General features: G+C 40.6%; 1 protein-coding gene across 9 annotated transcripts in view; it reads left to right on the plus strand.

The window, feature by feature from the left end:
• TCF4 (transcription factor 4) overlaps nt 1-11,703 on the plus strand; it is a 480,671-nt gene that overhangs the window by 332,149 nt on the left and 136,819 nt on the right. The window lies entirely within an intron of this gene.

The raw sequence follows: 11,703 nt of genomic DNA on the forward strand, positions 1-11,703 counted from the left end.
CCCCTCTTTTTGTTTTCGAGACAAGATTTGCAGTTTTCCGAATCAGGATCTGCAGTTGAATGGATTTGACCGAGAAACCACTGACAGAGGAAACTAGATGTAGAACTTGAAATTGAGAAATCTAATTTTTTAAAAAAAAGATAGCCATAGAAGAATGGATAATAAAACAGACCAATTTGTGTAGACATTGCCTTACATTATTTAGGATGCATGCCCTACATTCATTCATTTTATTTTCCTTTTCTTCCATCAGAAACACTTTATTTAAGGGGGGGGGGGAATATATGTCTGGTATTTTGTGCATAACCTCAGCAGAAGGTTTATACTTGCCATCTGGAAGGGTTTTTGTTTTTTTTCCCCTTTCCCTCCCCTGCTTAGGTCCTGGGAAGGAAAAATATTTTTTAAAGAAACCTTTTAATGGGCTGCTGAGGTAAAGCGACGTGTTGCTAAAAAACCGGAAAATAAAACTGGGAAGTTCTGGGGAGAAGGCAAGCTGAAACCTGCATTCTCTCAACTTTCCAGCATTTCATCTGATACCAATCAGGGCAATAGCAGTTAGGCCAAAGGGGAGTTATTGGAGTTTTAACCAAGGCCTGTTTCAGAGGTAGAGGATGGCGCAAACTAATTGTACCATACATACAAGTGTTTATTATACAAGGGTGCACGTATAATGTATACAGATTACATTATTTTGTACGAGAAATCCATTCTCATGAATGAACATCTGTTGGAGTAGCTGATCTCCCCCCCCCCCCCCCCACAACCCCCCCGCCACACACAGGGGGCGCCCTTCATCAGTTCTTTGTAATGGTTTTGAAGAATGTTCTGAAACGATGCAAAATGTGACGAAAGGTGTCAGTCGTTATCGTTTCCTTAAATGAAACAAAGCCCCGAAGGCTGAGAAATTTGAAAATTTAGCACAAGATTTATAAAAAGGACCTGGAATACACTTACAGCCCGCCTGTCATTCCTGTGCCTTATAAACGGGGCAGTCAGCTTCAATATTATAGTGGGAAAGTTCATTTTATAAAAAAAAATTGCAGATGCAAGAGGTAAAGTGTTTGGCGCTGAGATAGTGCAGCTGCATTCTTCTCTTTAGAAAAACATGCACTTTTTGTCGAAATAGTTGAAGCCCAGGGTGGTGGTAGGGAGCAGGATGAAATAAAATTGCTCCTTTTGGGGCATTCTGCCTTTATAATTAAGAAAAGTTTCATGAAAAGGAATGATTCCAGACGTGCACCAGAGATGCAAGTTTCCAGTCCAAGTCCAGCGCCATCCCAACTATCCACTTTGTGACTAATACAAAAGGAAAACGCTGAATATGACATCATAGTTCTATCAAGCCCCCTCCCTCACGCCCCCAGTTAATAGATATTCTCAGTTTGGGTTGTTTTTTGTGAGGGGAGGGGGAGTCAGGAAGGGAGGATGGTACTCGTAAAAATCAAGATCACTGTCAGAGGAAATGTATTTATAGGAACTGTTAAATGACATTTATTAAAAACAAATCTGGTTAGTATGTGTGGGACAAAAAGAACAGAGTAAACTTTGCATAGGAGTGTACTTGTGAAGCTGTTTGTGTTGGGCAGCTAAGAGACCAACTCTTGGTGGTATCAGCAAAGGAATACTGGGAAGTCCTTTGATTTAGCTCAGCGAAAAGACATCCATCATGGCAGTAAAGTTATCGGGCCTCTGAAGATGGGGCCGGTTACGTTGGCACTTGGCTGGAAAGGAGGAAAAATCCTATTTCTGTATTTTGAGGGGGCACCTTTTCATACAGCCAGTATTGTTCTAAGTCGGCTTCAGCATTGTGCAGTTCTTGATTTGGTGCCAAGCGTCTCGCAGGGGTTGTGTTTGCCCTGCATGAATTGTTTAGAATGCCTGTCGGAAAAAGACGCTAGTTTTCGGTTTGAGGTGTTGCACATCTTTCTCCGGTTTGTTGGAAGAAAGTACGAGCTGCGATAAGTTGCATGAGTGGTTTTTGTTTTGTTTTGTTTTTTTGGGTCTCCAAACAAGACATAGTTTGAAATTCCTCCTCCTCCTCTTCTCCCCCCCCTTGACAAGTCAATTACTTGTTTAAATTCAGTTTGAACTCTCTGAACTTAGAACAACCAGCGGAAGCAGGTCTTCCCTGGGAATAAACAAAAGGGGGAAAATGCAAAATCACTCCAGATCCCTCTGTATTTAAGTTACTGTGGGAGGAATGGTAGGGTGAGGAATAATTTCCCTCATTCTCTCTGCCTTTTTCATTTCTATTTTCAAAAGGTAAATGCATATGACCATAAAGTACCTTTCCTGGCTCTTTTCGTAATGAAGGCATTACAGCATTTGAGGAAATCATATACTTCCTTCCCCCCTCTTCACCTGTTGTTCATCTCATCTCTCTTTTCTGCAGCTGTAAAATTCCTTTCTTTCTACTGTTAAAGCCATATATTTCTTTAAATCTGAGTTACTCGTTTAAAACACTAAGCACCACTTGCAGAGGAAGGCTTCGCACCGAGCGTGTGTGACTGAAGCATTATGTGCCACTTTGTCACTTTGCAGGTCCTAAGCATTCCATGGTTAGATTTTCCATGCTTTGCTAAACGATTGTGTCTTTTTTACGTGTTTTATGTGTTGTGTAGCAAATGCCACTTCCTTAAAACTTTGCTTCTTGTTACTCTAATGCAGCTAGATATTTCTAATAGTAGACAGAGTCTGAAACCGTGTCAGTGCTACTTTTTAAATCTGATGTTTAGCTTTGCTAATTGCACATGACTGAGATTTTTAGCAAGCAGTTGTTCGTGCCAGTGCCACACTTTAAAGAACATGGAGACAGCAACGATGACATTATTGCAAATGGAATTGAAAGCAAAAGTGGCAAAACTTTCACTTAATAGTATTTTAAGATCTCATCATTGGCTCCCACCCGCATGCGCATGTGTTAAATCATATAGAGAACCCTATAATTATCATAATTGCTCTTTTTTTGTACGTTATACCAACAAGCATCAAGCCATCTCACCAACTAGTTGTTTTGAAATAGTTATTTGTCAAGTCATCAAATCACAAAAAAGTAAATGCTAATGAGGTTTTGTGTTTGTATTCTGTCTGCTATTCTTATTATGGACCTCTGCAACTCAATAAAGTTCTTAGATGGAGATAAATAGTCAATAGTTTTGTTGCTGCTAAAAGTCTAGGCCAAATGGTATGATGGTTTCATCTATCAAGTGTAAAAAATTAACAATTAAAAAAAATGGTAAATGACGGAGGATTATAATAGTGTTGCCCCCTTTTTCTAGAAACGTCTGTATTTTAAAAGGGAAAAATAGGTACCTGGCAGACTTCTTTCTTTTTTATTATCCCCCCCCCCCTTTTAATGAAACTGTGTAACCGATATTCCAGATTTTAGACCAAATACTACATTTGGAAAACATGAATAACAGTATTTAGATGTGGGAAATAATGCATGTCAGGAATAAAGGATGATATTCAAACAGTCTTGAACACTAATATGGCAAACATCTATTATGTGGAGGTAAATTCCATTGAAATAATTGGGACATACACCCATGTGAAGGGTGGGTGCTAGCTATACACGCGTTACTTACCCCACTCTCATAAACAGTGCTGAAGTTGTAAATTTCAAGCAGCAGCATCACAGAAATATATTTTAATTTTACATGAAAAAGGTGGTAGAATTTCCCCCACTGCTCTAAATTTGTTGGAGCCTTCTAAATTGTTCATAAATTTAGGTCCATAACATATTGTAGAAATTGCCCGGTTGTATTAAGAAGAGAGAAAAGTAGAAAAAGATGTATAGAATAGGAATATGGATTCATTTGTGCATATATCTCATGTTCTAGTTTTGTGGAAATGGTAATTATTTTATAAATTAAAATCTTTACTTTTGAACGTTTACTTAACACTGTGTTGTGTTGTCTGGTGCAACAAAGTGTTCATTATTCTGTTTATTGTCTGAATATGCACATACTTGTGTGTGTGTGTGATCATCACTTCTGAATGCAAGTTTATACTTGCTTAGAGGCCTTACTAACATTTTGTGTTCTCTGTGTTTTCTACCTCCCTGTGATAATACCATCTTAAATATAGTTGCAGGAATAAAAATCCTTTCAGTTGCTTTATGAATAAAATTATGGATTTAATATAATCTATTTAATGATGAATTACTGGTATAGCTGGAAAAAATAAAACACGTCGACTTTGAAAAAATACTATATTGTTAAAACCTTGAGCTGAGTGCATATTTTGGTTTTTTGTGAAGGAATGGGAGGGGGTAATTTTTAAAACAATTACTCATTGCCAGTGCAGCCTTTAAATACCTTCCAAGTGATCTACAGGAAATTGTGCAGAAGAACTGTTTGTTTCCTGTTTGAGAATATGTCTGGTTCACGTTATAGTCCATTTACTGTAAAATTGCCGTAGTATGTCAAGGACCTAGGATTTGGAGATTTTGCTCCAAGTTGTATTTACAAGAGTGGAAGGCAGACAGTGACCATTGAGATGCATAGGGATGTCTGTCATCATATACCAGGAGGAATTTTTTTGTCTTCAGTTTTTATAGACAGGATTATCTTTGGAGAAGGCAACTGCTGTCGATTTATTGCATCTATTGCACCGTCTATAGGAATCTATCGCATATGGCAAAATGCTGAGAGACGTGCTGCCAGCCAGATATGTAACGCAGTGAGGTTTTAGTCCTTGACTTAAAACAATTTAGCCCTGTTGATGTGGAATGGGAATAAATTGGCTTAAAATCCTAGTAATTCAATTTAACTGGATTGTGAATCTGCTGTACCTTTCTGTTGTCTGGTCAGTTGTCTGTCACTCCCAGCTTTGCTTTGGACGAGCAGTGCCTCCTATGCTTGTGTTTTGTCTTAAAGCACTTCACGTTGGAAATAAAAGAATGCTGTTTCTAAAGAACACAGATGAAGCTGACTGGCATGGCTAGAGAACGGCTAAGAACTTAGTTTCCAGGGGCCAGGCATTCTATTAATTAACATATTTTAATATTTTAGTTCCAGCAGTCCAGCCCTACAAACAACAACGAGGGTCTTCAAGAACCCGTCTTATTTGTATGGCCATGCTTATATGTTAAGCCCTCGTGTGAATGCAAAATGTTTTTGTTTTGGCAAATATACATCTGTTAGAATTTGCTCAGCAAATATTCCTGTGTTTGAGTATCAGAAGGTGTTCTGATGTGTCCGTGAAAACTGGAATGTTCAAATCACTTGTGTCTTCTGGAATAAATGGTTGCAAGTGGACTAGAAGTATCCCATACGGGGTACCTTTATTGTACATCCCCAAAGGACATTTTTCCAGTCCCCCCCCCAAGAAAAAGTTCCAGACATCTGCAAATATCTGTTATAAAGTTTGATAGTTGCCGCCGTTGTTCCCTTCTTATATTATCAGCATCATTGCAATCACATGGTAAACCTTTTGAGAAATATATGGTTATGCCATCACTCCCCAGAGATTCTTTTAAGCCTTTCCGGTATGATCAGTTTTCAGTATTGGCATGTTTGTGGTTGATTCTTTGGGTATTTTATAGCATACAGTTCAAACTATCTACTACGACTGGTGTGATCAGGTACGATATCCCAGATAAATGAGACAGCTGAGTGAATATTGACTGTGTAGCATTTTGTAATTATATATATTAATAAAAGATTTAAATGCGGGAAATTTTGTACACCTGCACCGTTTTAAGAGGTGTCTAAACAGAAGTGAGGCTGCTATAAATAATCCAGCGTACGAAATTTAGTTGTTCCAATAAAGGTGTGCTTCGGCATTTGGCGACTGCGTAGGCCAAGCAAGAATGGTCTAGTGCGAAGAGATAACAAATGAAAAGCAGCTTTGTGATGTGTCTCCGCTCAGACACCCCTGAAATATGTAGTCTTTGCTTGGCGTTCTCAGGGGACCCAAGGCTGCGCTTTCATAGAGACCAAATTACACTGGTCTTGAGAGAAGGCAGTGTTGAAGTAATTGGTGGGGCAGCTTGGAGAATGTTACATTCCAGCTGCTTCCATTGTAGGCTGACCTGCAAATGCAAAGAGGATGTTAACCATCCAGGCTAACATTTGACTTGGCTTTTTCACCTCCAAGGCATTTAAGTGAGAATTATAGGCCAGCAAATCCTGTGCTTCAGTATTAGCACTGATAAAGTGAGAATGTCTATAATACTAGGGGAATTTTTTTTGGCATCCTTAAAAAACAGTTTTACGCTTGCTGGCTACCTCCCCATAATTACATTGAGAACAGTTTATATAGCTGATCCTTATTATTACTAAGTTATTTTATTTGACTGCTGTGGTTCGGATTTCAGCTCCTTTATGGTCAATTATAGTATACTTCTTCCTTAATAAAAGATATATTTCACGGGCACCCTTGGCCCTCGAGAACAGCAGAACGCAGACTGTCTGCCGATAGTGTCTCTGTTTTAAAAGGGAGCAAGATGGAATTGCTCGATGGCTTTTGTAATGAAGGGGGGGGGAGATCCACATTGATGTAGCCTGCATATTTAAAACCATCCAGTTAAGGGATGACATGATTAAAATAATCAAATGTATTACTTAAAAAATTAAAAAGGATAAGTAGTGCACCCCATTATTTTATTGACTTTTAAATATAAATTGCAGAAATGTTTACATTCTTAATGGCATTATTAAGCTAAACTGACAGATCAGCGGGGAAAAAGTTGATTGCCCAGCATATTATTACGACTGCACCTGTTACAACAATTCCAGTACACGAACGGCAACGTGCCGTGTGACGAGGACTCTTTCGGCTGCCTCGGAGAGCAGTTGTGGAGTGATGGAAATGGAGACACGATATCTTTAAAGCATAATTTGCTTTGTGATGCATTATGCTTGTTTGGATTAGGGCTGAAGCTTTCGATATGTTTTGTATCAGGCCTGGAAACAAATACCTGGAATGAATTATTCGTGTTGCCGTTGATAACCTGTGTTGTAAAAGTTTCTGGTGGCCCGAGTTGCTCTTTAGCCATATCCCCCCCCCGCGCACATACCCTTAACTCTGCACATCCCCTCCCCCCACAACACACTGACTCGGAAGTGAGTCCAAATGCTTCCAATCAAATTAACTCGATAATAAACAGAAATCGGTGGGATTCATTTCTCTAAGAACATGCGTTTTGAATTGCAGCCCCACAAATAGACATGTATAGGTCACAATCCAGTGCGCTACTCTGTGGTGTTAAATCACACTGACATCAGCTGGATCACATCCTTCGTGTTTCCATCTTTTTCATAGACTGCCCCGATGGGCGATAAAGATTTCCCTTGTCTTTTAAAGAGTCCTTTTGGTTACAGTCCCAGAATAAAATATTTATGATTGATAAGAATTGCCTTTGTGAACCTGAATCAAAACCGTATTGATTCAAGGTTAATTTACACGTTCCTGTGTTGTCATTTTCGTAGCAAGATAAGGCTTTACGTTTCACAGTGAAATCCTAGCAGAGGGTGGTGTGTTGGTTCCCCCCCCCCCCCCCCCGTAATATAGGTATGATGAAAACAGCATTTGATGTTTCTGTTGCCAATAAGAGAGATTTCACACGCATTGGCAGTAAATCCAGGCTCTTCCAGTCCCCCCCCCCCCAACCTACTTCTTTAGTATTCTCTGAACTTGTACAGGGCTTAACCCGTAACAATAGCATTTATACAGCATTCTCAGAGCATTTTACATCTGTTGTTTTGAAACCCCGTAAAACAGCCCTGTGAGGCAGTCTTCTGTCATTATCCCCCATACTGCACTGGGAGGGTGCAGAGAGACTGAAGCATAGAGAATAGCTTGGCTAATACAGCTTACTGAACCAGGGATTTCCCAGATCGCAGTCCACATGCTTATTCATTATGGTAAACCACCTTTCAAAGAGAATTCTGGGCTCATCAGAGGCTAGATCTGAGACTCATTTTCAGATCGAGCGCTCAGTTGCTGAAATGCTTGAAATGACAACAAAGAACAGTGCCTCTGAGCATGTGCAGAATTCCCTTCCTAACCGTGAGTGACATGTTCAGTCTATACCTGTGTGAGATTTGGGGAAAGGCTCTCCTCAGAGATGGTGGGGGTTTTAGGCTGGCTTGACTTTAACTAAGGACTTTTCTTGTAACTTTATGTTACTAGTTAGAACTCTGAGGTGTTTTTTTTTAACCATAATTAATGTTGGTGGTTTGGCAACCATAGAAGGGTCAATTTAGTTTGCTTATAGAATTATTCAAAAATTATTTATAGTTGTAGGTCTTTACAAGTAGTAGAGAAATGGTTAATTTTTTTCCTGCCTTGTGTATGGCTTTTGCATAGTCTGTGTAAACAAGTCTAAAATTTTGCCTTAAGACAAACCTCTCAATTTCTACAATTGCAAAGACCTGATACTTACAACATATATTACTTAATCTACACACTGACTTGGCAACAAAATAGTTACATAAGAATCCTGGCTGCTTTTTAAATCAAGGTGTTTTTTTTTTAAGGATTCACACCATTTCTGTAATTAAAAACGTTTTTCAGTGATGCTGTAAGCGTACATAAAAACAGATAATTTCTTTGTTACTTCTGTAAGCATTTAACCTGTCTCATATGGGAAATAAATCCCATGCATTCGCCATTGTGGTAGTATGACTAAAAATTGAAACCTGTTATTAGATATCTGTGCAGTACCGGTGCCAGTCATACCGGAAGTTTGGTTAGCAGAGGAGGATAATATGTACAGATCAAGATTGTGGGTTCTCTCTCCCCCCACCCCAATTTTGCTACATTTTCAACACAGTGGCCGTGTTCAAATTAGTTATTTTCAAATTCTGACAGCTGTGATATTTAAAACGATCCCAGCTGTTGTGATGTAAAATTGATTTTTCTATTAACACCTGAAAAGGAGACCTTGTATAGTATTAAGTATGTGAATGCTAGAACAGTAAGATGATATGTTCTGATTTGCCTATGGTAATCCCTTTCCCAGCACTAGCAAATAAAGCAAGCCTATTTCTTGACTGGAGCTGTCGGAAATAAACATGCAGTTTTGAAATCACTTATAACAGGAAGGAGCTGCATAATAAATTAAGCCTTTCCAAAGAGGCTGCTATCCCAGGCACGCTAAAGTAGAAGTTACTTCTGAGTAAACATTCTTAGGATTGCACTGTAAGGCCTCTGAGTTAATATAGCTGCTTTCAGACTAATGTGGATGAAATTTGATTAACTCTACAAAAGCATGGTCTTGCATTAGATGTGGGTGCTCTTATTTCAAGTCAAGTCGGTAATTCATTCAGCTTTTATTTCTGCAAAGAAATCTGTATCACCTAACAGTTGTTTACATGGTCAATATTAACCCTGACGTTTTCAACCTTGGAGCAAATTTTCAGCTTTTTTGCCAGCTTTTTAAAAATTATTATCAAGGGCATCATATTTGTAAAGTAGAATGCGTTGTATAAGTGCTTACTTACCGATGTTCCATTGTAACATACATTCCAACCCAGATACTTAAAATGTGTATTATTGTTACTGTCAGGTTATTATTTGTCCATTCACTTATGTAGATTGTCATTGTACAAGGAGTCTTATTGGAGCAGCATGAGCAGGTTCATGACCCCAAGAAATTCACAACCCTAAATTGATTAGGCCACACCAAATGTTTGGAAGCGGCTACAATCAATGTGGACTTGCAGAGGCCCCCAAGATTCTTGAAGCATGCCGTTTTTGTGCTACCCCAGTTGGAGCTTTTAAATATTTACTGATCAGCCTAGAAATAGGTGATAGAATTGGCAATTGAAGGCAAAGCAAGTTTTGGTAGCCAGTTTAAGGCTGCAGTCACACGGAACATTAGCCACGCTAGAGAGATGGAAGTCAGGCGGAGTTTCCGGGCGCGATCTCACCGGCACATCTGGGAAGCGTAGCGCTTCCGTGGCTCAACCGAGGCTTCCCGCCGAAACCGCGCTGCAAAAAACTAGTACCTCGGAGGTACTAGTTTCCGGAAACTGCGGGGCAAGGGCGGGCGTCTGATCGCGTTTCCGGTGGCATCCGGCTTCCGCCCATGTCCCCTTGCAAACAAGGGTTTTTTCCCCCAAGTCTCGTGGATGCGCACAAGCACCCAATGGAGCATGCACATTTTTGGTGTACACGAAAAAAACAAACACCCGTTTGCCGCACCGCGCGCTTCTTTGTTGCACGCAGGATTGTCCTGTGATCAGCACCTCTCCCTTCCCACGGAACCTCCACGGGACCTCCACGGAACCTCCAGGGGAGGTCTGATCCCTTAACCGCACGTTAGTTTGCCCCGGGGCAAACAGCCACCCTCCCCCCCCCCACAGTTTCCTGCCCATGTGACCGGAGCCTATGTTACATAAAAATGCCATTGGGGTAAATGAACCTAATTTAAAGAGGAGAAGAAGAGAAGAGATTGGATTTATACCCCACCCTTCACTTGGAGTCTCAGAGCGGCTTACAAGCTCCTTTTCCTTCCCCTCCCCACAACAGACACCCTGTGAGGTGGGTGGGGCTGAGAGAACTCTGACACAAACTGCTCTTTCAGGAACAGCTGTGCCAGAGCTTGTGACTGACCCACGGTCACATCAGCAGGTGCAAGTGGAGGAGTGGGGAATCAAACCCGGTTCTCCCAGATTAGAGTCCGCACACTTAACCACTACACCAAACTGGCTCTCAAAGAGGGGGCCCTCATCGAGTATACCCGGTCACAGTAAGAAATGGAGGGGAGAAGGTACTGAAGAACAGCCACTCATGACTGCAAATAAGCTCATTTTGTGGAGCTCTGCTTCTGTTAGGTTTCATGGACATATAGGCTGGACTAGGGATGGTGCAAGAAGAAGAAGAGGAGGAGATTGGTTTTATACCCCGCCCTTCACTACCCGAAGGAGTCTCAGAGCGGCTTACAATCTCCTTTCCCTTCCCCTCCCCACAACAGACACCCTGTGAGGCAGGTGGGGCTGAGAGAGCTCTTTTGAGAACTGCTCGTGAGAGAACAGCTCTGAAAGAACTTGTAACTGACCCAAGGTCACACCAGCAACTGCATGTGGAGAAGTGGGGAATCAAACCCGGTTCTCCCGGAATCAGTCCGTGCTCCTAACCATTACAACAAACTGTATTCCATGAATGTTTTGGCCTCCCTTAAAAAAATACCAAAGGAATGCACTTTTCATGGGGAGATGGAGGGAAAAGGGTCATAGAAAGTGTTCCTTTTTCTATTTCAGCTCAGCCATAACATTTATACAGTGTGTTTGTACATGAACTGAGTAGGGTTCAGCACCAGTTCCTCTCTTTCCGCAAAGAAGAGGTTGCAAACTGTGTTGTGCTCATTTTTTTTAAGTGTATCCAGGTATGTCAAAGGAAGCATTGACTTTGTATCTAGAAGGTATCTGCCTTTTGTAAAACACCTGACCTTACCTTCAGTATCTCTCCTGATCAGATGTTACATCTTTACATCACATTACAGAATTGTCCGCCTCATATAGATGTCCAGTCTATGAAACTGCAGGCATAACTGCAGGCATTGTATATCTATGTGTAGGCAAATGCAGCCTAATGCATAAATTCATCATGTTCTGCCTACTTCGCAGCTGTGCTGATACATTGCTAATGCAAAGCTCTGTAATTGTGGCCCTGACCATAAATAGCTTTTTATGTCAATGTTGGGCTGGGATTTGGGAACCATTGCAGGTATTTAAAATGTAGTGAAAATAG

This window comes from Gekko japonicus, unplaced genomic scaffold (assembly GCF_001447785.1).
Source record: "Gekko japonicus isolate JY-2015 unplaced genomic scaffold, Gekko_japonicus_V1.1 scaffold377, whole genome shotgun sequence".
Lineage (NCBI taxonomy): Eukaryota > Metazoa > Chordata > Lepidosauria > Squamata > Gekkonidae > Gekko > Gekko japonicus.